The 25,866-nt window shown below is 35.3% G+C and overlaps 1 protein-coding gene across 2 annotated transcripts in view; it reads right to left on the reverse strand.

Moving 5' to 3' along the window:
* The window catches only part of vtd (RAD21 cohesin complex component verthandi), a 65,748-nt gene that overhangs the window by 35,604 nt on the left and 4,278 nt on the right, over window positions 1–25,866 (reverse strand). The gene's annotated exons all lie outside the window — the stretch shown is intronic.

The following is a 25,866-nucleotide window of genomic DNA, read 5'->3' on the forward strand; positions in this document are numbered from 1 at the left end:
ATGTTTGCAACGAAGTGAAGGAGACGTTTCCGACCACATAAAGTATATACACTTGCCAGAAAAAGTATGCGTTCAAATATTTTTTCGCAAATTTAGAGCTTAAAAATACGTCTTAAAAAAATTCGTAAAAATGTCATTTTAATTTTAACATTTAGTACACATATTAGGCTTTAATTTGACGTAACTCATTAATTTCTAGCACCTTTACTTTTTCTAATATAAACAAAAATGTACAAATTGGCCGGATTTCGCAGCAGAAAAAGTATGCGTACAAATGCATATGGGACGTTCCATATCAACCCGGCCACCCCCTTTTTTGATTTTTTTTGTATGTGGACAGTACCACATTGTTTGCAAAGCCCCTTGCTTCCAATATTTTACCTCATATCCATTTTTTCAATGTTACCACTCTTTCGCCGTATATTCGCGCTGAAAAGAAAACACAAAATCATTTTTAACCTACGAACGAAAGGCACAATCAGCATAGTTCAAAAGCAGAAAAATCTGTCTTTCGATGGCCGATTACGAGAAAAATAATGGATTTTATTAGACCGTAGATGACCAAACGATAGCGTTTTAAAAGTCTAAAAGTAGGATTTCGTCTAAAGGGCCAGTCTGCAAAAATACCATTATATTTTTTTCAAAAGGCCCGAGTTTTAACGGATTTTATGCCACTGGTTTCAAAGTGGGATCTCTCTTGAGGAATTAGCTATGAATTCTTTTCATTGATTTGTTAATTTATTCCAAAGCATATACGATTATTTTATATTACTTATTAGCTTTTTCTGACAGTTAACTACTACAAAAACGTACAAAGGAATTCATAGCTAATTCCTCAAGAGAGATCCCACTTTGAAATCAGTGGCATAAAATCCGTTAAATATGAGGCTTTCTGAGAAAAATATAATGGTATTTTTGCAGACTGGCCCTTTGGACGAAATCCCACTTTTAGACTTTAAAAACGCGATCGCTTGGTCATCTACGGTCCAATAAAATCTATTTTTTTTCTCGTAATCGGCTATGGAAAGACAGGTTTTGCTGATTTCGAACCATGCCAATTGTTTCTTCCGTTCGCAGGATAAAAATTATTTTGTGTTTTCTTTTTAACGCGATTATACGGCGAAAGAGTGGTAACATTGAAAAAATGGGTATGAGGTAAAATATTGGAAGCAAGGGGCTTTGCAATCAATGTGGTACTGTCCACATAGAAAATTAAAAAAAAAGGGGGGTGGCCGGGTTGATATGGAGCGTCCCATATAGTATTAGAAAAAGCCATATTTTGGGCAAAGTACGTCGAGTTTAGTACGGAGTTTGATACCCTTTATGTTTTATAACTTCAGTCTACATATTTGGCATCGATTAGACCAATGTCCTTGCATGCTTCGCTGTTATTTACTTCCATTCATCGACATTGAGTTTTTTCAGGATATCCTTGGATGCAAGGGTGTGAAGGCGAGTCCTGCCCTCCAGGACATCACAAAAATGCTTTACGGGATTGGGATATACTATTTTGATGGCGAATGTAGCTGTTTTACACATAAAAGCTTTGTTTTGTGGGCGAAATGTTTAGGTTCGTTGTCCTCTTGGTACCAAAAGTCCTTTTCGAGTCCCACTTTCAGGGCGCTTTACTTTGTTGTCTTAAAGTGCATAAAACAACCAACAAAATTAAGTATCGTTTATAAAAATCGGTCAACAACTTAACGAGAAAAGGGTATAAAAACTTTCTTATTTAGATAGAAGGTTCGTTTTTTTTTAAATTCGTATGAAATTCATGCATTACGCCAAAGCAGTTGTTTGTTTGGTTATATGGCCAGCTATTTCTCTCAAAAGTAGAAGGAAGCATTTCCGACCCTATAAAGTATATATATTCTTGATCAGGGTCACTAGCCGAGTCGATCTAGCCATGTCCGTCTGTCCGTCCGTATGAACGCTGAGATCTCGGAAACTACAAAAGCTAGAAGGTTGAGATTTCCCACACATATTCTTGGGCTTCCTACGCAGCGCAAGTTTATTTCAGCCGATCGCCACGCCCCCTCTAACGCCCACAACCGCCCACTAACGATTTTAAAATGGGTCCTGCGCCCACATCTTTAAAGATTTCCGAGAAGTAAATACGCAATTTTGTTGTGTATATTTATACCTATCGAAATGTAGAAGACATTTTACAAATCGGACCATTCATTAAAAAATTATACGGAATCAAAATTTTTTATATATCTATCTCCCTCGCACTCCCTTTAGCTGAGTTACGATTATTAGATAGTCGGGACACCAACCCGAGTACAGCGTTCGGACTCCCTTTAGCTGAGTGACGGGTATTAGATAGTCGGGACACCAACCCGACTATAGAGTTCTCTCTTGTTTTTTTAGTCGGTGTAAGTACTCATTTTTTTCCAAATCTATTTTATTCATTTAGAGTAGTATTTTTAAAGAAATTTTAGGGAATCTCAAGCCATACTTAAGTGTTAAAGTTCCTTTTAAGCTGCAAATCAGATTTTAGCATGGATGATGACTTTAAAGCAGCGGTCGGCAGCGCCCTATTAAGTGAGCATAGGGTTTTGTTCTGCCGGCGCACTGCTCGCACACGTATAACGTAGAACAGAGGTCAACACACACACATCGATGAGCTGCCCAGTGCAAATTACTCACACAAATATAAACAAAATGTCAACGTATGTGGGTGCCGACCGCTGCTTTAAGGTAACCAAATCCAATCCTAGAAACTTTTTGGATCGTCCAATTGGCCCAGATTTCTTATAAACATGATCTTAACTTAGCCCCATTCTAGATTTAATATTTTAAAATATATAAAGACCACAAGTGTACTTATTATTTTGACCACACCAAAACCGATCTTTCGCACAAATGTATGGCTAACATGGAATGGACAGGTTTTACTGTATCCATTTTTTATTAAAATATTGCAGAACAAAATAACCTTTCAAAATAAAAAAGTTTGGGAGTTTTGGCCTCAATAACTATAGAGATATCCCTTAGCAAGTGAGGATGTAACGTGTGTAACCAGTGGTGTAGCTACCATAGGAACGATCGGAAAATAATGGGAAAGTAATAGGAAATAAATTTTAGTTTATTTGGTTTTTATTGTATTATTTTCTACTCTAGGATATAATTATACCCTTGTAGAGGGTATTATAATTTCAGTCAGATGTTTGCAACGCAGTGAAGGAGACGTTTCCGACCACATAAAGTATATATATTCTTGATCAGCACCAACAGCCGAGTCTATCTAGCCATGTCCGTCTGTCCGTTTTTATGCGAACTAGTCCCTCAGTTTTAAAGCTATCGCGATGAAACTTTCCCAGGTAGTACATATGTCGGAACGAGCCGGATCGGACTACTATATCTTAAGGCTCCCATAGGAATATTCAAACAAATATAAGAAAATTAATTGTAACTTTGTAGGAAGTAGGCGTTTTGATTCTTGACTACTTATGTATAAACAAAATTAAAATAGAAACGCTGAATCTGGAATCCCTGGAACCGAGTGAGCATTACTTTATCTACAAGGGTATATAAGCTTCGGCTGGCCATGTTAGACGTTACTTGTAGAGTAAAAGGGTATATTGTATTCGTGCAAAAGTATGTAACAGCTAGAAGGCCCTGTTCTAGTTTTCACTTCCGAAAGATTCACACGGATTCGAATTTCCCAGACCTGTTCCAAGACTCACTTCCGAAAGAACTGCACGAAATCGAATTTCCCTCTGTTGTTACTCTGTTAACTTTCGAAAAATTCACACGGAAACTTTCCGCCAAGCATATGACAGGCGGATTTAAATTCGGCAGTATAAAAATTAATTATTTAATTAAACTCTGCGATAGCTATATAAATCAATAATATTTTTATGCTATTCCTTGATGTTTTATGTTTCTAATTGCATCATCGGAATCGAAATTATTTGCATATATGACTTATTAATAATTATTTTGTGGTTGCACCTTAAAACCCGGTAAATTCTAGCTATGACAATTAGTGCAAATCCGCCGCCCTTGTTCTAAATTCCGCTCGGATTTGGTAAAAATGGCCTAGAGTTGTCACGGTATGGATATAAGTTAGTATTTCCTTAGGACTTATTCTAAACTTATCCGATAAGGTTAATGATTCTATTATAAGAAAGATAATTTATCCTAATTAACGAAATAAGTGTTTTGGCTCGGAATACCACATTATTTCATGTGAAATTTGAACGGGGACATTTGATAGGGACTTTGTTTTTCGACTTTGGCATCTCTGTATGCTCTTGCAGTTTGCAATACTATGATTCCCCACACTGATTTTTAATACTATTCTGTCGGGAGCCTTTCAAAACTGCAAAGGGACCAAAGGGAAATATTATAAAATGTCCCTAACAAGTAAGGGAAATTTAGTACTGTTAATGGGAAATCCGATAATGTTAACAAATTCACTTCCGAGTGAAAACTGGAACAGGCCGGATTATTCTTGATCACGATTTTAAAATGTGTCCTGCGCCCACATCTTTAAAGATTTCCGAGAAGTAAATATGCAATTTTGTTGTGTATATTTTTACCTATCGAAATGTAGAAGACATTTTTCAAATCGGACCATTCATTAAAAAGTTGTACGCAATCAAAATATCTATATATATCTATCTCCCTCGCACTCCCTTTAGCTGAGTTACGATTATAGTCGGGACACCAACCAACGAGTACAGCGTTCGCACTCCCTTTAGCTGAGTGACGGGTATTAGATAGTCGGGACACCAACCCGACTATAGCGTTCTCTCTTGTTTTTATTGGATTTATTATACTAATAAAACCGTTTTTTTTATTTCATTATCTACTCCTAAATGTTGTCAAATTTTAAATAAGTCAAGGCGTCCTACAGAATGGGAGTAAACAAATACATTTCTCTATGTATGTTCAGTGAACGTATTTATTTTTTTAGTTCTAGAGGTTGCCTTATTCAAAATTTGACAGTTTATTAGTATAAGAAATCCGATAAAATGTCCTCATGAAAACGCTTCAAACCGAAATTAAAGCAAATAGTGAACAATAGATACAATGAATAGTTAAAATTAGTTCCATTCAAAATTTAATCCTTAGAATTGTTTTTCCATCAGAAAAGTCTCTGCAATTTTGGGATTTTTAACTTTGGCGTCGAATTTCAAAGACATGGGCAATGGTTCACAATGGGGACTATTTTTTAGGAATGCCGTGATGTAGTGAGAGTAGATTTCAGAGAAAATATTTAAGGTAAGTCAAATTATATCGGCCACATAATTCAAACTGTCGGCAAACAGCGGATTTTTGTATTCTTATCTGTACCGCGGAACCTGTACACTCATAAAAAAAATCGAAGAATTTCCGTTAAATCTAGAACATTTTTTCTTGAATTTTTGCACAAGACGACCTCGCCTTTGTTTCAAGAAATGTTTTTTTTGAAAGGCACCTTTAAAACAAGAAAAAATATTTCTTCAAACAAGAAATTAAATTTCTTAAAACAAGAAATGGTTTTTTAGAAACCCACCATTAAAAGAAGAAAAAATATTTCTTGAAACAAAAATAGCTATTCTTATTTCAAAGGTGCTTTCTTTCTTGTTTCAAGAAATTAAATTTCTTGTTTCAAGAAAGGGTTTTTTAGAAAGGCATCTTTTAAACAAGGAAAATTCTATCTTGTTCAAATTTCCTTTCAAGAAATTTTATTTCTTGACTTAAGAACCAATATGTCTTGAAAGGAAGTTTTATATCAACACTGAAACCCTAAAAATAAAATGTAACTTGTTTTTTTCTTTTGCATATTATATTTAATTACATTTAAAACATTTAACACTTAACATTTAAACATTTTTAAATAACACATTTTTGACTTAAGAAAACATTATTATTACCCAAAGTCTGTTGAACTTCATATGACCTAAGGTGATCCATTTTCTTCGCCTTTCCTCATCTAGAAAAAAAGAGTTATTGGGATATCAATGTTTTGTTTTTAGATAAAAAACTTTTTGAAATAATGCAATGTTAATAATAGCGAAAATACAAACACGTTGGTCAGACGACCGAGAGAGAGGAGCAAGACAGGTAGAAAATGAAGGGTTGAAAATCACATTTTTTGGAGAGAGGCACGGGAGAGACATCTGCATGAATAACAAAAAATACATATTCGAATTGACAATGTTCGAAATGAGTTGAATGAGTTGGAATGTGTAGGGAAACTGGCTTGAATAAATAAGTGTACTGACGTAAAATTTAGTCGAACCAGAAATGGTGATGGAAAACGAATCGAGTAAATGAGTACACGAACAACTCAGACGAATTTATTCGAATCCATTCGAGTTCTTACATGACGTCATAAGGGCAAAATGGAAAATTAAATCTGTTTTGAAATACATACATAAATATTTGGCTTTGTCTTTTTTTTTAAATTACAAATCTACCTTTAGTTTTAGCTCGCCACTGAATCCAACCATGCCATTTTCATATTTAAATTGTAAGAATTCGCGGACCAAGGAGGAGAAGTACAAAATAGTGTAGTGAAGAGGCATAATGGAATGGTCTTCCTTGGACCGCAACTTCTTAAGAATTTATCTAACAAACTCCAGGATGACTATACTAAGAAGTCTTGGTCCAAGGAAGACCATTCCTTTCTTTATCTGTGGCGATAGAGGCGGATCTTTTGGTTCTGAGATATGTTCATAAAACTAATTTTTTTCCATATTTTTTTTAAATTCTCGTGGATTTTTGCATGTGTTTTGAGTTTAAACTAAGGGGAGCTTGGTAATTTCGAAAATAAGAAATCACAAAAATACTTATTTATAGACATACATATATGTATATCAAAACAAATTTAATTTTTTATTTTGCCCTTATGACGTCATATAAGAAAATCGAATGGATTCGAATAACTCGAATGATTTAAGCCTATTCAAATATGACATTCTGGTTTTCGTTATCACTCGTTTAACTTTAGGCCTTTTCTGTCATACTCTATACGGACCAAGATGCAATCCATTCTAGTCATAGTGTGCTGAGCATTTACTCAACTCTATTCTATTCGAATGGAATCATTTCAAAGCCTGTTTGATTCCAGTCATGCAGATGTATAGTACATACTACATACATGTACTACATACATACATATATATTTACATACAGTCCTTTGCGCGATGGGAGACCGAATGTAAGCAGGGCCGATCATGACAATTTTAAGAAGGAGAAGAGAGAAACGTCGCGACGCGTAGGTCAAGCGAGCGAGAGAGAGGAGCAGAATATGAAAGGGTTGAAAATCGGGTTTCAGATCGGGTGAGCCGCGTACATGCATAGATATTTACATGCATACATACAGCTGTGAAAAAAATAATAGCACCAATAACCCAAAAAAATTTTAACTAGTCACCCTACTCACATTTTTTAACTTTTTTAACTTTTCAAAACGGGTTTTAAATAGTAAGACTAAACATAATTTGAATATGAAAAAAAATGTTAGCTTTATAAAAGGTTTCTGGACTTATTTAAGAAAATCTATGCAAAACTGGAAAAACGTACGAAAAAAATAATAGCACCACTTCTCTAAAAATAGAATAAAAGGTAGAAAAATGACAAATGGGTAACCTAATCTTTAGTTGGCGGTAGCTAACAAGTAAATGTAAGTTTAAAGTGTAAATATCTTTTGCGATTTTTGGATATAATGACTTACTACCGATTAAACAAGTCAGGACCCTACCTATAAAGGTTTGGGGCCCAAAAGTCATGATATATTTTCAAATTTTGTTCAGAAATGATTTAAGACGTTTTAGATTAACTGTATAAACTGTCTTTAAAAAAAAACTCGAAGATTTTTGGTTGTGTTATGGTCAAGCGAGTACACAAGTCACTCTATATTGCTGACTGAGTACTTTCGAACTCTTTCTTTGCTATCCTGACCGTGATCCTGGCCGGATTTTATTGGTCAAAGATTCAGTTTAAGCTACGAATTACTACCGTATTACTATTTACATCATAGGATGATTCATGAACGATGTATTCATCCGTATTGATCTTACTTCAAGAAGGAAAAACAAGCCTATGTTAATACTAGGTCCATGCTCAATAAATGGATGTTTTGGTACCATGTTTTTGGTCAATTTAGGTGTTTAGAAGACACATGACTTATAAAAAGGATTTCTTCTTACCCAATTTGACTTTGCCTTCACACATTCTCATAAGTTTGCGGGCAATCATTTGTAAGTTTTTTTGACGAGCCCTATGTCCTTGTAAATGTGTTTCGCATTTCGGATAGGATTTTTTTTTTTAAGTGCATGTTTTATAAATTTGTTTATTGAAACATTATCCAACTATTAAAATATTCGCTATTATTTTAAGCACGTGTTTTAGTTTAGTTTTGGCCCTGATAAGATTCTTTGTGCTTTGTGATATAACATTTTTGAAGGAAAAATGGGCCAGGACTCGGTTTTTCTGTGTTATTCTTCAAAGTTTATGCCATTCTTAATGAAGATGATCCAAAACCTAACCAATCCAACCGGTTTTCATGACCGTTTTTCTTCCAATGTTTCTTTTTTGAATATTTTTCTTTTCCGACTTGGAAAATTTTCCACATGTCCTTGTATTGCCAAATGGTAATCAATTTGATGTCTGGATATCAGGAGAAGTTAGTTTTAGTCAAATCTCATAAAATATATCCTTTATACACAAGAATATTGGCGCATCGTAACGTTTTATTTAAAGAAAACGGAAGTGGTGCTATTATTTTTTTCGGCCTTTTTTTGACTTTTTTTCTTAAAATCTGAAAAAATTATATGTAGACAATATTTTCGATATCCGTATCAATTTTTTCAAATAGGTGGAATACTAATCAAGATAATAAAAAACACTTCTTATATAAAAATCCCCGTTTTCCACATATTTTTTTAATATTAAGAACCTGTGACGAAGTGGTGCTATTATTTTTTTCGCAACTGTGAGTATGTAAAACAAATACAACATATTTTTCTTACCTTAGAAGGTTTTAAAACAAAATTACAGCTTCGCCAAACAAATTATTTGGCTGATGCAACTGCACGTATTTTCACTCTGAAAAATAAATAAAATGCGAGTAATAAGATAAAGTTATTATAGAACAACAAATTTATGTACAAATGTATGTATGTACGTAGCTCTTAGCTAAAGAACAATTCAACTAAATTGGTATAAGCTTGGTAAGAGATTTGGAATTTATCCTTTAATTACATACATACAAGTGTACGCGCGCTATACAAAAAATTATTTATTTACATACCTTTGAATATTTGGAAAAAGGCTTCACCTCTTATCCGCTTAAAAATCGCGTCCATCACTTACGAATTTTTTCACAACTGACGCTCGGGTGATCAGAGAAGTCGGTAGCCGGGTAGTAGTTGGGTCGAATAGGCCCTTCGTCCCACTTCGTTTTTCTTGTCGTTAACATTCGGCAGCCGAAGGAAGTCAATGGCTACTTTTCTATATTCTAGGGTCATTTCATTCATATATTCAAAGGTGACTTTGTCCTTAAATACGTAGAACATGTTTTGGCTGCGATGGCAAAACAAACGTATGAGATTTTCATTTTTCCATTTTTAAGAAAAATTCTTTCTTGCATTTTTTCCATCAAGAAAGATTTTCTGTATTCAAAGGCAAATTTTCTAAAGGTAGGCCGATTCAATGGCGAGATTTCCAAAATTTAGAAATTAATTTTTATAAGTGTAGGTGATGGGACATAAGTTTGTATGGGACTTTTACTCAGGAGCACACAAATATCATGGAAAACTAGAAATGGTTCGTGGAAATTTTTGGCTGTGTACCTGTGTTATTAGAGGAGAAGTAATGCATTTGTAATCCATTTTGTAATGGCAATTTTCACCGCTGAAATACCGTTTATTTACATATAGCAAAACAAATTACAAATTTAAGAGCAATGCAAAAAGAGATGGAAGAATTCAAAGAGAAGAGTAACATAGGGCTCCACAATGGAAACAACACTCAGGGAGATATGTGAGTGGGCGGAAAAGGTGGAACGCAATATCAATAGATTCAAGTCACCAAAATGGACCCCCGCCTAAAAATTTTCATAGACAGTACATAGACAGTAACAATGTAGTAAAAAGGGTGAGAAAGGCCACCGGGGCGCTATATGCACCCAAGAAGATGCTTAGCAGCAGTGCAACTACTCTGATGCACTGGATCTACAGGTCGGTGGTGCGTCCGACTTACACCGAGCTATGGAGAGAATTCAGCGGCAGGCATCAGTTTGCATAACGGGAGCGCTGAGGTCAACCCAATCCCAACTGCAGGAAAGGCATCTCAGCGTCCAGTTGCATCAGGTAACATGTCGACGCAAAGCTTCGGGCATAGTTTAATCGGCAGAAGCATGATCAATAAAACGGACTATATGACCCCCAGAACGTGCCCGGAGGTTAAAACAACCTCGTTCATGAGCCCAGATGACTGGAAAACGAGTTGCTACCCGAGCTACCCAACGACTGCAGCATATTCTAGGCGGAAGTCTTCGCCATAAGGAAAGCTGCTAAAGTGGTCAGCCAAGCGGTGATAAGATCCATGCAGTCGTCAACCGTCAGTTCCAAAAATGTAATGGCGAGCAGGGAGGCTCTAGATAACCTTAGCATGACAAAAACAGTGCGGATCTATTTGGGTTTCCAGCCACTAGGGCATCGATGTCAATGGGACAGTTGACGTTCTTGTAAAGGAGGGCCTAGAGCTGACGAACGACAGAACATGCCGGTTTCTCTGCGAAGAAGTCAAAGCGACCTGGAGAAGCAGGCGGACACGCGAGCAAAAAGCTGGTGGACTTGCCGAATCTCAAGAACTATCACGTCTACCACGGAAAGACTGCAGACTGTTAGTGGAAATCCTTACAGGCCACTGTCTGGCCGCATCACACGCGACCACACTCGGAATGTTCAACAGCCAATCTTTTTATTATTATTTATTAATTTATGACTTATAACTGTAACGATTCGCTACGTTGATACTCATAAATCTAGGCGAGTTGTTGTCCCGAGCCATCGGCGCACGCGAAAAAAATCTGTCCGGCTCTGGCTCTCGGCAATGGGTGTGATGGCCTTGCCGATGACTCGTGATGCCTTTTGCTAATAATAAGGAGATACTCGCGTGCATCACCGAACTGGAAACCGGGTTAAGAAAGACACACACATTAAAATACTACCGTAAGTTCCCTACTAATTCCACATTCGCCTGATTTCACCTTTTCACCTCCTTGGATGTCGTGAAGGTCATGGTTCGCCCGCCCTCCCTTTGGTCGCTCGTCCCTTTCTTCCCTAGACAGCCTGAGCGACCCCTTAATAAAGTGCTACCCTACATCGCAAACAACGCTAGCCGCGGCCACTTTTTCTCCTATATATACATATAGCTCACTGATCGAAAAATATTTATCATGAGTCAGGAAATAATCATTGACAATATTGTCAAAGACAAATAGCACCGACAACTCAAAAGCGTGTTCAATTTACAATGGGCAGAAATAAAGTAATTGATCCACAGTTGGTGGTAGACTTAAGATACAAAAGATGTTACTTGCTTTTAAAAACATATGAATTGCTTATTAAAATGTAGATAATACAAAAAAAAAACTTTTATAAAACTTGGTGTTAGTAGCCTTTTTTTGTTTTTATTTTCTTTTTTTTTGTGTTTTAAAGCAGCGCATGGATGATAGAGCTGTTGGTCGCAACAACACTGCCGCATAGTCCAGATACTGGTGGTTCGAAGGTGTTCTCAATGTTCGAATGTCAGTGATGTTTAAAAATATTCCTCCAGAATGTTGCTCTCAATGTCGCGATGTCACCAGATAAAGTAGGTGGTTGATATTCTGGGTTAATCCTCCAGGTTGATTTGCCGAGGAAGTTTAATGATATGTTGTTGGTTTCAGTACAATGGCTGGTACGTCACCAATTTACAAGACCAAATTTAGTTCTGATGATAGTTAGTTTTTGGCAGTTAAATATTAGGTGTTCAGCATATTCAGGTACATTACAGGTATCACAGATAGTTAGTAACTTTTATTCTATTTAAAAACACTTTATCATACGTATGATCTACCATTAATCTATTTAGAACTTTCATACTTTTGGCTTTCCACTTGAGGTTGAAGTGCCATGACCATGCATTATCAATAAGGTTAGACCCTTTGTTTGTACTTTTGCTTTTGTAAACCACGTTCCAATTGTGATGTTATATCTTTTTGATTTCCCGTAAGGCATCTTTAGTGCTAAATTTAATGTCAACAGTAATACCCTCACTGACAGCCAACTTTGCTGCAGAATCAGTCTTTTTATTTATTTCAATTCCTTTGTGTCTTGGAATCCATATAACAGTAAAATCTTGTAAAACCGATTTCTCTACTATGTCGTGTATTTCTTGTACCATATAAGATTCAGTTCCCTTGTTATACCCTTGCAGAGGGTATTAAAATTTCAGTCAGATGTTTGCAACTCAGTGAAGGAGACGTTTCCGACCACATAAAGAATATCTATTCTTGATCAGCATCAATAGCCGAGTCCATCTAGCCATGTCCGTCTGTCCATCTGTCCGTTTCTGTTCGAACTAGTCCCTCAGTTTTAATGCTATCGCGATGGGGAGGCAAATTGTCAAGATATGCCAAGATATATCAGGGAGATTAAAGTCACCCAAAATAATGAAAAGGTCCCTATTGGAAAAAAAGGATAGAATAGATTTAATGGTAGATAGATGTTGCTCATAAATTGCAAGGATTGCAGAGAAACTTTCACACAAACAAATTTAATGTCATTAGAGACTTGAGAGTGAATTCTCTCAGAACTTATGGTGGAGGTGACGGCAATTAAAACGCCGCTCTCCCCTACGGGAAAGGCGATCGGTTCTATAGGTATTAAAGTTGTTTGACAGAACTTCAGAGTCGGTTATCTCTGACTTCAGCCAAGTTTCTGTAAAAGCCAACATATCTTCCGTAAATGCCGAGGAGTCAGCATAAAGCTTGGGTAGCTTCATGTTAAGTCCTCTAACATTTTGGTAAGCCAAAAATAAACTTTTTAGTTTTTTGGCGCCGTGGAAGGCCTGTTATTTGATCTCGGTTTGTTTGGAACAAATTCTTTGATTACCAGATCATCATTAAGCCAAAAGATTTTATAAAGTAGTATATTAAACACATCAGGCGGGGCAAAAATTTTGAAGGACGATATCCTACGGACATATGAAAATCTAAATTGTTCCACCGCAATATCCTCGGATGGGAATTTTTCTCGAATAAATTCCAAAACATCCTCAGATGTGGTATCAGGCGTAAGTCTTGAAACAAACAATTGCTTCCTATGTGGGACAACTGAGAGTATCTTACGGCCCCCAGCAGCGGTCTGAACATTTCTTAGCTGAGAAGCAGAAACGGCTCGTTTGGGTACAACTGGGAGTTTCTTCCGCCTCAAAACGGCAGTCTGAACGTCACTCGGCTGAGAGACAGAAACAGCACCTACTGAACCTGTGGGCATGGTCGGCACCGAATTGATTGACTCCGCCGGCTCTGAGGATTTTATTGGAGCTTGACTTTCAGATATAGGGACTACACCGGAACTAGCTGTGTCTATTGGCACAGGGAGTTCACTTACCCCTGTGTCAGCAGAAACGGCTGCAGCTACCAGGTTAGGATTTAAGGTGGCTTCTACATTCGCATTTACTGTCGTTGAGCTAGCTTTTCTTCGCTTGGGCGATTCGGTTAAAAGTGTTTTGTTATTAAATTGGTCGCAAACGGAATTGAACCCTTCATTAAGCTGTTTTAAATCTCGTGAAAGCTTCAATAGGCCGTCTCGAGTCTGCCCCATAAAGCTGCTCAACTCAGCTGCCAATTCCCTGCAGGACTCACATGTCCACATGAGACCAGTACGCAGTTTAATGTAGTCTTTTACTCTACCGGTAAAACCTGCACATTTAACGTGCATCTTCCCTTCGCAGAGCCAACAGAAAATAAAAGGGTCTTTAGGTGTCGTCGAAAGAGTACAATGTTTTTTAGAACCGACGGGAGCCATTATAAGAAACAAAGTAATTAAAAAGAGTAAAAAAAAATAAAAATATGAAAATGTGAAAATACCTCAAGTAAATTTGGCACTGGGATCAAATTCCAAAACCGCAAAAACACGAAAGTATGAGAGCGCGAGATCGCGAATTAAGTCGAGAGCAGGACAGCGCGAGAGAAAAGTGTTCAAATCGACTGAGCGTGGCTTGTGGGGCACCAACAACTAAACGCACGAACAGTTACAATGTCCCAGCGGCGAACATGTGAATGGGGTCTATAGAAAAAATGCATTACAAGTGTAGAAAACGTAATCGATAACGATTGTTGCTTTTCGTTAATGAAGTTGTAATCATAGCTCCTATGACTTCGTTTTTTGGTTCGTTAACGATTTCATTTCGTCAAAAATCACAAACACATTTAAAAACAAGAAAGGAAGCTACCTTCGGTCAGCCGAAGCTTATATACCCTTGCAGATAAAAGAATGCTCACTCGGTGCAGTTCCAGGGATTCCAGATTCAGCGTTTCTATTTATTTAAATTTTGTTTTTAAGTAGTCAAGAATCAAAACGCCTACTTCCTACAAAGTTACAATGAATTTTCTTATATTTGTTTAAATATTCCTATGGGAGCCTTAAGATATAGTGGTCCGATCCGGCTCGCTCCGACATATGTACTACCTGCAATAGAAAGAATAACTTCGGGAAAGTTTCATCGCGATAGCTTTAAAACTGAGAGACTAGTTCGCATAGAAACGGTCAGACAGACAGACAGACGGACATGGCTAGATAGACTCGGCTATTGGTGCTGATCAAGAATATATATACTTTATGTGGTCGGAAACGTCTCCTTCACTGCGTTGCAAACATCTGACTGAAATTATAATACCCTCTACAAGGGTATAACAAGAGAGAACGCTATAGTCGGGTTAGTGTCCCGACTATCTAATACCCGTCACTCAGCTAAAGGGAGTGCGAACGCTGTGCTCGGGTTGGTGTCCCGACTATCTAATATTCGAACGAAAAACGTAAAAGGGAGTGCGAGGGAGAAAGTTATATACCGTTTTTTTGATTGCGTATAACTTTTTAATGAATGGTCCGATTTAAAAAATGTCTTCTACATTTCGATAGGTATAAATATACACAACAAATTTGCATTGCGCTGCGTAGGAGGCCCAAGAGTACGTGTGGAAAATCTTAACCTTCTGGCTTTTGTAGTTTCCGAGATCTCAGCGTTCATACGGACGGATAGACGGACACGGCTAGATCGACTCGGCTAGTGACCCTGATCAAGAATATATTTCTTGTTTTTGACTAAATTGACAGCACCCAAACAATCGCAGAGAATTGCAGCCTGTATATAATTCTTCCTACGACAAATCTCACTGACTAGTTTTATACCAGCAAGCTCTGCACTCACCGAGGATAGGGACGACTCTACTTTGTATTTGTGCGTAATTCCACTAGGCATCTCAACAATGCCAATTCCGCTAGCAACAGGACTTAAGGAGGGCATCGGTGGATAGAACTTCCCAACCCCTGTCCAAATACCCAGTTACTATTTCACTGTATATGGCCTTCACTTCCTCCCTAGAGTATACTTAGCACACTTGCCTGAGCAATTTCTAAGTTCCTGCTTGCCCCAATACCCATATTCGCAAGGCTCGAATAGATTAGTGCTTATTCCCGGCTTAAGACCTGATTTGATGGTTGTTGCATACTGGATAATTATTTTACTCTTTTTGGTGTCATCTTTCACCTTCTTTACACGATTAGTAAGCGACATATTAGCAGATAAGACTCTCCCCAAAAAAAGTATATTCTTTCGATTTGGAATTGGAACATTTTCAATTATCACTTCTACTACCCGGGTGCGTCCTTTGCCTATATTACCTAAGAAACCTAGGTCATGGCATAGCAAGTTGAAGTCTATAAGTTTACTTTGTAGATTACACCAGTTTACAAAAAAAAATCGATGAAATATACCATGAATGAAACCTTTGTTTTCCGGTAAGGTACGTCTTCCTGATTAAGAAAATGGCACTTAAAATTTTTTTTATGGATAAAATTTTTTTTAAGTGTAAAAAACGTTTTTTACACTTTTTTAATTTCTAACTTGAGTTGTGGTTAACCGATTTCAACCATAAATTACTCATTTTACAGGTAATAGAATGCCCTCCAACTTTTTTTATACACTGCATTCAGTTCCATTCATTAGTTTAGAAGCTACATTTCGTCAAAGTTGTAAAAGTGAGAAAAAAATCAAAAATGATGGCATAAATGGCTTCGTTAAAAATACACGCCTAAAAACCGAAATTATTTTTATAACTTCTACCGGTAGAAGGTGCTTTGACAAAAAAAACAAGCTATCATTACAATCCACTAGCAAATTAATTTGATATGCATTTTTGAAGCTTGCGACAACGGTGTTTTTTTGGCCGTTTACAGCTGACACAACAGGGCTCTAACAGGGCTGTAATACCCGCTTTCCCAACGTAAAAAATCGATATAAAATCGAACTATTGATTGATTTTTTTGTTGATGGTCTTGTTAATTGACTTAAAGATGTATCTTTAAGTATAAGTCATAAAACTAATTTCGGTTTTTAGGCGTGTATTTTTAACGAAGCCATTTATGCCAGCATTTTTGAATTTTTTCTCACTTTTACAACTTTGACGAAATGTAGCTTCTAAACTAATGAATGGAACTCAATGCAGTGTATAAGAAAGTTGGAGGGCATTCTATAACCTGTAAAATGAGTCATTTATGGTTGAAATCGGTTAACCACAACTCAAGTTAGAAATTAAGGGGTTATATACCTTTTTTGAGCGACAAAATTGAGGGAACTTTGGATTTTTTTTTTGGTGTGTAGCAATTATTTTATGACAGTGAAGTTATTATTTATTGATAGTACATGTTTTTATCGAAACAACAAGCCTTTGTTCTTAAAAAAATATGAATAATTTACGAAGTTATGGCAATTCTTTCGGAACCCATTTTTTTTTATAGCGGCTTGCGGTGACCACGATGGAAGTCCAGCAGGTCAACTCATATCAAAAAACCAAAAATTTTTAGTTAGTATAGTATTATTTCCAGTTCGTGAACGATTACTTTTAAGAATATTTCCTTTTTTCTGCATACAGTAACAATTTTTCCAAAAAGTTAATTTTTCAAGTTCTAAAAATTTTATTAAAAAATTCTGATCTGCGAAATTAAAATTGGCGCATAAAAACTGAATCGTTCACGAACTTGGCACAATCATTACGAATAATTTAAAAAAAAATTGAAGAAGATCGATCAAATAGTTTTTGCGCAATCGTGGTCACAGCGAAGGCACTTTTGGAAAAACACGACTTTGAGATAATCGCATTCAAAGTTTTACGTTGACGTTGCAACTATTGAAGTCGAGCGCGTCAAAACGCTGTTTTCCTATCGAACTATTATTCGGATCTGTATGAAAATTTGGGAAGATGTTCTCAAGGGGACATACTTTAGGATTCAGCAAAAAAAAAATTTCGTTTTTTTGAAAAAAAAAAAAGGTATATAACCCCTTAAAAAAGTGTAAAAAACGTTTTTTCACTTAAAAAAAATTTTATCCATAAAAAAAATTTTATGTGCCATTTTCTTAATCAGGAAGACGTACCTTACCGGAAAACAAAGGTTTCATTCATGGTATATTTCATCGATTTTTTTTTTGTAAACTGGTGTTATCTGCAGTTCTATTGAAATTCTGCCCCGAGGAGATTATTACAAAATCTTCCGCAAATTGCATTACTTGGGTCTGGTTATTGCATATTTGATGTAGTCTTTTCGTGTAAATGTTGAAAAGAATAGGGGACAAGCACGATCCCTGCGGAATGCCACCACTGACAGTTTGAGCGGCTTCTCCTAATTTCAATACCCGTTTTGACAGGAAACTGAGGCACCAGTCGATTAAAACCCTTGGATAGTTCTCACCTTTCATTATCACCTTTAAAGAGTTTACATTGACACAATTGTAGGCATTTGATAAGTCTACAACCGCCATTGTTTTATCATTTTCTTTGATGCTTTTGCATTTATCACATCATTAATGACCATCGATGCAGAATTACCCTTTTGATATGCGTACGATCTATAAGGTAACACTTCGTTATCCTTAGTAAACTTTTCCAGTCTCATTTTAACAGGGCTGTTTACTATTTTCGCCAACACAGAGATGAGAGATATTGGCCTGAAATGTTCAACATTTGTCAAGTCCTTCTCCTTTTTTGGAATAGGTGTAACCTTGATACTTCTCCATTCCTTTGGAAAATTACAGTTGGCCACTAGGTCATTGTAGAACATGACCAGCTCTTTTTTGGCTTCGAGGTTTAGTGCGCTGATCTCATCTCTACAGAAAATTTGGACTATTATTGTTTTTCGTGGCAATCAAACTCTCATCCACAAATTGATTCTCCAAAAGTATTTGGTTTTCAAAAAAAAAAACAAGAAAGGAAGCTAGCTTCGGCCAGCCGAAGCTTATATACCCTTGCAGATCATTCCTATTAATTAACAAATCCCAAAAATGTTCAATTTTCTAATATTTCTCATTAATAGTCGTCCGATTTTGATCAAATTTAAATTAAAATTTGGAAATATTTAAAAAGAGTCATATCCTAGAGTAGAAGATAATACAATAAAAACCAAAGAAGCTAGAATTTATTTCCTATTACTTTTCCATTAATTTTCCGATCGTTCCTATGGCAGCTATATGATATAGTCGTCCGATTTTGATTAAATTAAAATTGAAATTCGGAAATATTTAAAAAGAGTCATATCCTAGAGTAGAAGATAGTACAATAAAAACCAAAGAAGCTAGAATTTATTTCCTATTACTTTTCCATTAATTTTCCGATCGTTCCTATGGCAGCTATATGATATAGTAGTCCGATTTTTTAAATAATTAATTCGAAATTCAGAAATAATTAAAAAATAACATCCCCAAAAGTAGAAGGTAATATTTCAAAAAACACCGAAGCTAGAATTTTTTAAAGTTTTTTTTTTCCGATTGTTCCTATGGGAGCTATAAGATATAGTTGTCCGATCCGGTCGACTCCGACATATATACTACCTGCAATAGAAAGAAGACTTTTGGGAAAGTTTTATCCCGATAGCTCAAAAACTGAGAGACTAGTTTGCGTAGAAACAGACAGACGGACAGACGGACAGACGGTCAGACGGACAGACGGACAGACGGACAGACGGACAGACGGACAGACGGACATGGCTAGATCGACTCGTCTTGTGATGCTGACTGAAATCATAATACCCTCTGCAAGGGTATAAAAAAAACAGATATTGATTTGATTTATCTAAGTCAAATTTCTCCGGAGGATTTTCTTGTATTTAGTTCTGAAATTTTCCTAAGGTAACTAGTCTTTTTAGCTATTTTTACAGGTTTTTTTTATATTTCAACTTATAGTTGATAGCCTTAGGGGCTGTCCATATATTACGTAATCACCTAGGGGGGGGGAGGGGGTCATTGAAATGATTATGTTTGATTACATGGGGAGGGGGGGGTCTTGTACAATGATTACGTAATCATTTTATATTAATTTTTTTATTTAAAGAATTTATTTAAAAACTTTTTTCCTTTAATTATATCTACAAACCAGGGACCAAAAATAAGTGTTATTGTAAATTTTTCATACAAAAAAATCACGCATTGTAGTTTACAAATCCGTAATGATTTTTATTTTTTGATTTTTATAATAAAACTCAAAAAATAACTGTTATTTTTTGATTTTTATGAATAACAGTTATTCCCTTGACATTTTTGAAAAAATGAAATAATTAAAAAAAACATGATTCCCGTGTTTTATATAACTTACTAAAAATTTGTTAAAAAAGGCAACCGTGCATATTTTATACCTATATTTTTTTTAAATTTATTTTACCCACAAAATCGCCATAAATCAAGTTTGAGTTTTATTTTTGATCACGACGAATAACTGTTATTTGCCAACTTTTATTATAAAACTCAAAAAATAACAGTTATTCCTTGAGTTTTACTTTACAAATCAGAAAATAACTGTTAAAGTGTGATTTTTAAAATAAAACTTATAACAGTTACGGTCCCTGCTACAAACTTAAATAGGAAAGCAGAGAAAAAATTTTTGTAGTGGCTGTGCGGCGAAAAAAAGAATGCTTAGTGGTTCAATCACACGAAGGACGCGAAGACCTGGAATGGCTTGACGAAGAGTATGTTGGGGATAATATCAGCGTAGACGAACCGAATGTGTCATACCAAACTTCATTTATAAACAATATTAAAGATTGGGTTGCATCTCCGTTTGAATCCACAAATTAAAAGAAACAAAATTTTATTCTGGGGATTACGTAATCATTGGGGGGGGGGGGGTTGTTTATTGAATGATTACGTTTGATCACCAGGGGGGGGAGGGGGTCAAAAATCACCAAAAACGTGATTACGTAATATATGGACAGCCCCTTAACGTAGTTTTCATACAAAGGCTATGAACACGCTGTTTTCTGTTTGCTTCTAAAAACTCTAAAAAGATTCATTAGATCTTCAGTCCACCAGTACTTAGGAGTCCTATTTTCCTGAACTATGTATGTCGCTTCTTTAATCTCTTTATTCATGTTTTTTGTTAAGGTTTTAATGCTACCATTATTTACTAATTTATTAGGATTTCTTTCTAGCCTTTTTTTGGATAAAAATTGTTTTGGAGATCTAAGATCTTCAGCAATCTTAAAGGTAATTGGATGATGATGACTACCACCTAAGTATATAGTCACACAACCATTCACTACACTAAATACCTTTAACAAAAGTTAGATCTAATACCGATCCTTGGGCAGCATCTATATTTCTCCTAAAGGTAGGTTTAATAGGAAGAAACCAGCATTACGCATTGTTTGCATTAAAAAATCACCTTTGCTACTGTCGATATAATCACCAAAGGATGTAGACCTGGCACTAAAATCTCCTGCAATGATTACTTTGCCCAAAGGATCTAATTTTTCAATTAGGTTGGTGATTTCATTTTGAAAAACAGGAAGCGATAGTTGATGCACTTTTGATGTTACGAAAGATGTATTCCGCGAATTTTTAGGATTAGCTTGAGTGGATTATACACAGTTTAACTAAGGAGATCAATTTTTTAAAAACCGCGAATTCTTAGGAAGAAGAGGATATATTTTTGTAAATCTTACATAACTTAACTTCAGATACCTAAATATGTATTCTATGTCGATTCTTAAAAAACCGCGAATTCTTAGGAACAAGAGGATTTATTTGTGTGGATCATACATAACTTAACTTAACTAAATATACTTATAAATAATTGAAAATTCGCGACTTTCATTTTTAATTACTTTATGCAGAATCAGACAGATGGACAGGTGCATTTCGACTGGGATATTTATTCTTATTATTTGGATTTTCTGGTACTAAATGGTTTTTTTTGACGTCATGTACTTCCACCGAACATAGAAGTTACATATATAAAACATTAAAAGGCGCTATAATTCCTTATAATATCCTTGAACATAGTCATGTCATAGCTCATATGAAAGGTATTGACTCGAAGATCAATCCTGTTTTTAGATTTTGGCCCATACTCCATTGGTTTAAAAGATATTTGCATTCAATTTTTATTTTCAATTTTTATAATAAAAATTGGAGAATAAGACTTATTTTCAATTTATATAATAATAATTGGAGAATAAGACTTATTTTTAAGTTATATAATAAAAATTGGAGAATAAGACTTATTTTCAATTTTTATTACACAAATTGGAAATCAAGACTTATTTTTAATTTTTATAATAAAAGTTGAAGAATAAGACCTATTTTCAATTTTTAATTTAAAAATTGAAAAAATAAGACTTATTTTTAATTTATAAAATAAAAATTGAAAAAAAAGGTTTATCACGTTTTCCCGTTTGCCGAACCATACTAAGTAAGTAGTTTTTTTCCTTTATTTTTTGGACGCTATTTTGACTATCAATTTTTTTAACTCATAACACTTATTTGCAGTCCCTGGAAAATTCTCCTCATAATTGTCAACACGTGATTAGTTTTGCTGAATCGTCCTGTGCACCACACTTTATATACCTTTTACCTTATACCTTATACCTTTTCTTTTTTCAAAAAAACGAAAATTTTTTTTTGCTGAATCCTAAAGTATATCCCCTAGAGAACATTCTCCCAAATTTTCATAAAGATTTAGTTCGATAGGAAAACAGCGTTTTGCCTGCTCGACTTCACTAGTTGCATATACTCAACGTAAAACTTTGAATGCGATTATCTCAAAGTCGTGTTTTTCCAAAAGTGTCTTCGCTGTGACCACGATTGCACAAGAACTATTTGATCGATCTTCTTCAATTTTTTTTTAAATTATTCGTAATGATTGTGCCGAGTTCGTGAACGATTCAGTTTTTTTGCGCCAATTTTGATTTCGCAGATCAGAATTTTTTAATAAAATTTTTAGAACTCGAAAAATTAACTTTTTGGAAAAATTGTTACTGTATGCAGAAAAATTCAAATATTCTTAAAAATAATCGTTCACGAACTGGAAACAATACTATACTAATAAAAAATTTCTAATTTTTTTAATTTTAATTTACCTGCTGGACTTCCATTGTGGTCACCGCAAGCCCTTATAAAAAAAAGGGTTCCGAGAGAATATCCATTACTTCGTAAATTATTCATATTTTTTCAAGAACAAACGCTTGTTGTGTCGATAAAAACATGTACTATCAATAAAAAATAACTTCAGTGTCATAAATTAATTGCTACACACCTGAAAAAAATCCAAAGTTCCCTCAATTTTTTCGCTCAAAAAGGTATATAACCCCTAAATACAACGTCCTACAGACTTGCATCTATCAGAAGTATGATTAAGACGTCCACATTTAAAACATTAGCGAATCTTAGGTATGTAGTGGCTTACTTTCAGGGAACAGGCAGAGAGATTTTTTCGGGAAACTCTACACCGCACTATGGTTTTTTTTTCCGTTTTTTTTGCATAAATTCTAATTTTAAACATATTGAATTGATATATGGTTTGAATACATTTTTTAAGCTCCCATGATGACCTACCAAGTTTCAAATGATTTGGGGCACTATTTCATATCGCTTCCATATAACCGATCTGGCCGATTTGCTCCAACTTTTTTGTTTATCAAGCTATTTCTTTGATATTTGGTTTTTATACCTTTTTAAGATGACCTACCAAGTTTCAAATGATTTAAATCACTATTTTATATAGCTGGCATATAACCGATCTGGCCGACATGCAAAAAAGATCCATTAAACAATTTTGTTTCTTATTTTCTTTATATTTAATGAAAAAAAAAAATCACATTTTAGTATTCAGCTCCATTATTAGTGCTTCATTCTGAAAGTAAATATACATTTTACAAAATTTTGTTGTTGTTGCTACAAGTGTCAACTAGCTCAGCACGACTGAACACATATTGTACTAGAAAATTTTGATTTTTTCGAAAACGTGTGGATTTGGACAAAAAGGGTTAGTTTCTCATTAATCTGCACATTTTGGTTAATAGATTCTCGTTTACAACTTTTTGCAACACTTTGCCATGCAAAAGTACTGATCCACGGAACACAACTACACTTGTTAAGCTCGTTCTAAAAATACACATAAACAAAACACGATTCAATTGGACAAAAACACAAAACAACGACACAAACATTGGTAAACTTTAGTTTTACATACCTGGACAATCGTTGTCCATATTTATTCATTAAAATTTTTCGTAAACTTTAGCCACAAAAAACCATCAAAGTCGCACAATTTTTCTCGAAAATTTCAAACAAAACAGGTGGTACATAGTTGGCTGACTTTAACAGCTCGGCAGCAGAACAGTGTTGCTCCATATGTTAAAATTACATATTTTTTTATCTGTCTAGGGTGTTAAAAAATTAAAAATAAAAAAATTTTAATATACAAAAAAAAAAAACAATTGACTTTATGCCAAAATAAAACGCGAAAAAAAACCATAGTGCACCGTCAAAACCAATTTTGACTTTTTCAGTAGGAGCTAGTTTGAAACCCTGCATATTGTCATTAAAAGCTTTCTCTCAACAAAATGTATCTTAACCGGCGAAAAAACATTTTCCAAAATTTCCTGATCAGAAAAACCAGTTGGAACTCCTTTGGTTATCCCCCACGATTCGACAAAATTCCTTGGAATGAAAGCTACAATGTTCATCTTTTTTAAATCTTCATTTTGTACAAAGGAATTTGCTCCCTTTGAATTTTTGAAATAAATCTTATAAAGGTGCGGCGATAGAGCAACAACGATTTCCTTAAAATCAGAAATTTCGATATGCCCTATTTTTTCATAAAGGAAGAGACCACTCTTAGCTCTCACATTTTCAAAAAGACTGCTGTCCTTGGTTGAGCCAAGCACCGCAGCTTCACGTATTGTACAAGAAATTACGACGTTCAGTTTGATTTTTACCCTTACTACCAAATTCAATAGTATTATTTGTTAGTTTAGAAATATCGTTAGTTTCATTAATGCATATTTTCTCTTTTCCTTGTCCTTCATTGCCAGAACCAGCTGCCATGGGTTGGTCAGAGTCGTTTTAATTGTCCTTAGGGTTGCTGCTCTTCGCAATTATACTTTCCCCACCTTGACCTTGCACAAAATTTGAGATATCAATTCGCACTTTTTTGTTAGTAAGTTCAACGTCAGAATATTTATGAAGCAAGCCCTCCTTGTTCAAGCTGGATAGCTTTACTATATCACAATTTCTTTTTTTAACTCTACCGTTATTTAGATCTCCATCAGGAGGTTTCAATTTCGTTGGAACACTTTGAGAGTGTAAGTTGGTCGCTTTCTGCCCAGTACATTTCTTTGAAATTAGGTGAAATGCAAATTGTTCAAAGACCATTTTGGTTTGAATTGTTATTTGGTCTAAGTTAATTAAAAAAGGACGGGACACAAGCTAAAACGAACTAAGATTGATTAAATTAACATAAAAGTTATACAAGTTTGGAGTACGTTTGGTATTAGTTTTATTGACTTTAAGTGTTTCAACTTATAGACCTCTTTTCTAAAATGTCGTTTATTGGCACTTTTCAAAAAAAATTAATTTGTAGTTTTCATTAATTACGTTTTTATACCCTTGCAGAGGGTATTGTAATTTCAGTCAGATGTTTGCAACGCAGTGAAGGAGACGTTTCCGACCCCATAAAGTATATATATATTCTTGATCAGCACCAATAGCCGAGTTTATCTAGACATGTCCGTCTGTCCGTTTCTATGCGAACTTCTCTCTCAGTTTTAAAGCTATCGCGATGAAACTTTCCCGAAAGTCTTCTATCTATTGCAGGTAGTACATATGTCGGAGCGAGCCGGATCGGACCACTATATCTTAAGGCTCCCATAGGAATATTCAAAAAAAATTTAAGAAAATTCATTGTAACTTTGTAGGAAGTAGGCGTTTTGATTTTTGACAACTTAAAAATAAAATTTAAATAGGCACGCTGGATCTGGAATTCCTGGAACTGCACCGAGTGAGCATTAAACTATAGGTATTTACTTTATCTGCAAGGGTATATAAGCTTCGGCTGGCAGAAACTAACTTCCTTTCTTGTTTTTGTTACTTTAAAGCAGCGGTTGGCAGCGTCCTATTAAGTGAGCATAGGGAATCCTCTGCCTCTTACGTATACTGTAGAACAGCGGCGTGCACACACACTCTGATCATCTCCCCAGTGCAATTTACTCATACAAATATTAAACAAAATGTCATTGTATGTGTGTGCCGAACGCTGCTTTAAAGCTAAAGCACTAAACTTTCGATTCGATACCTAGCACGTAAAGTATCCGAAGCTTATGACCATATTGC

This window comes from Drosophila takahashii, chromosome 3R (genome assembly GCF_030179915.1).
Source record: "Drosophila takahashii strain IR98-3 E-12201 chromosome 3R, DtakHiC1v2, whole genome shotgun sequence".
NCBI lineage: Eukaryota > Metazoa > Arthropoda > Insecta > Diptera > Drosophilidae > Drosophila > Drosophila takahashii.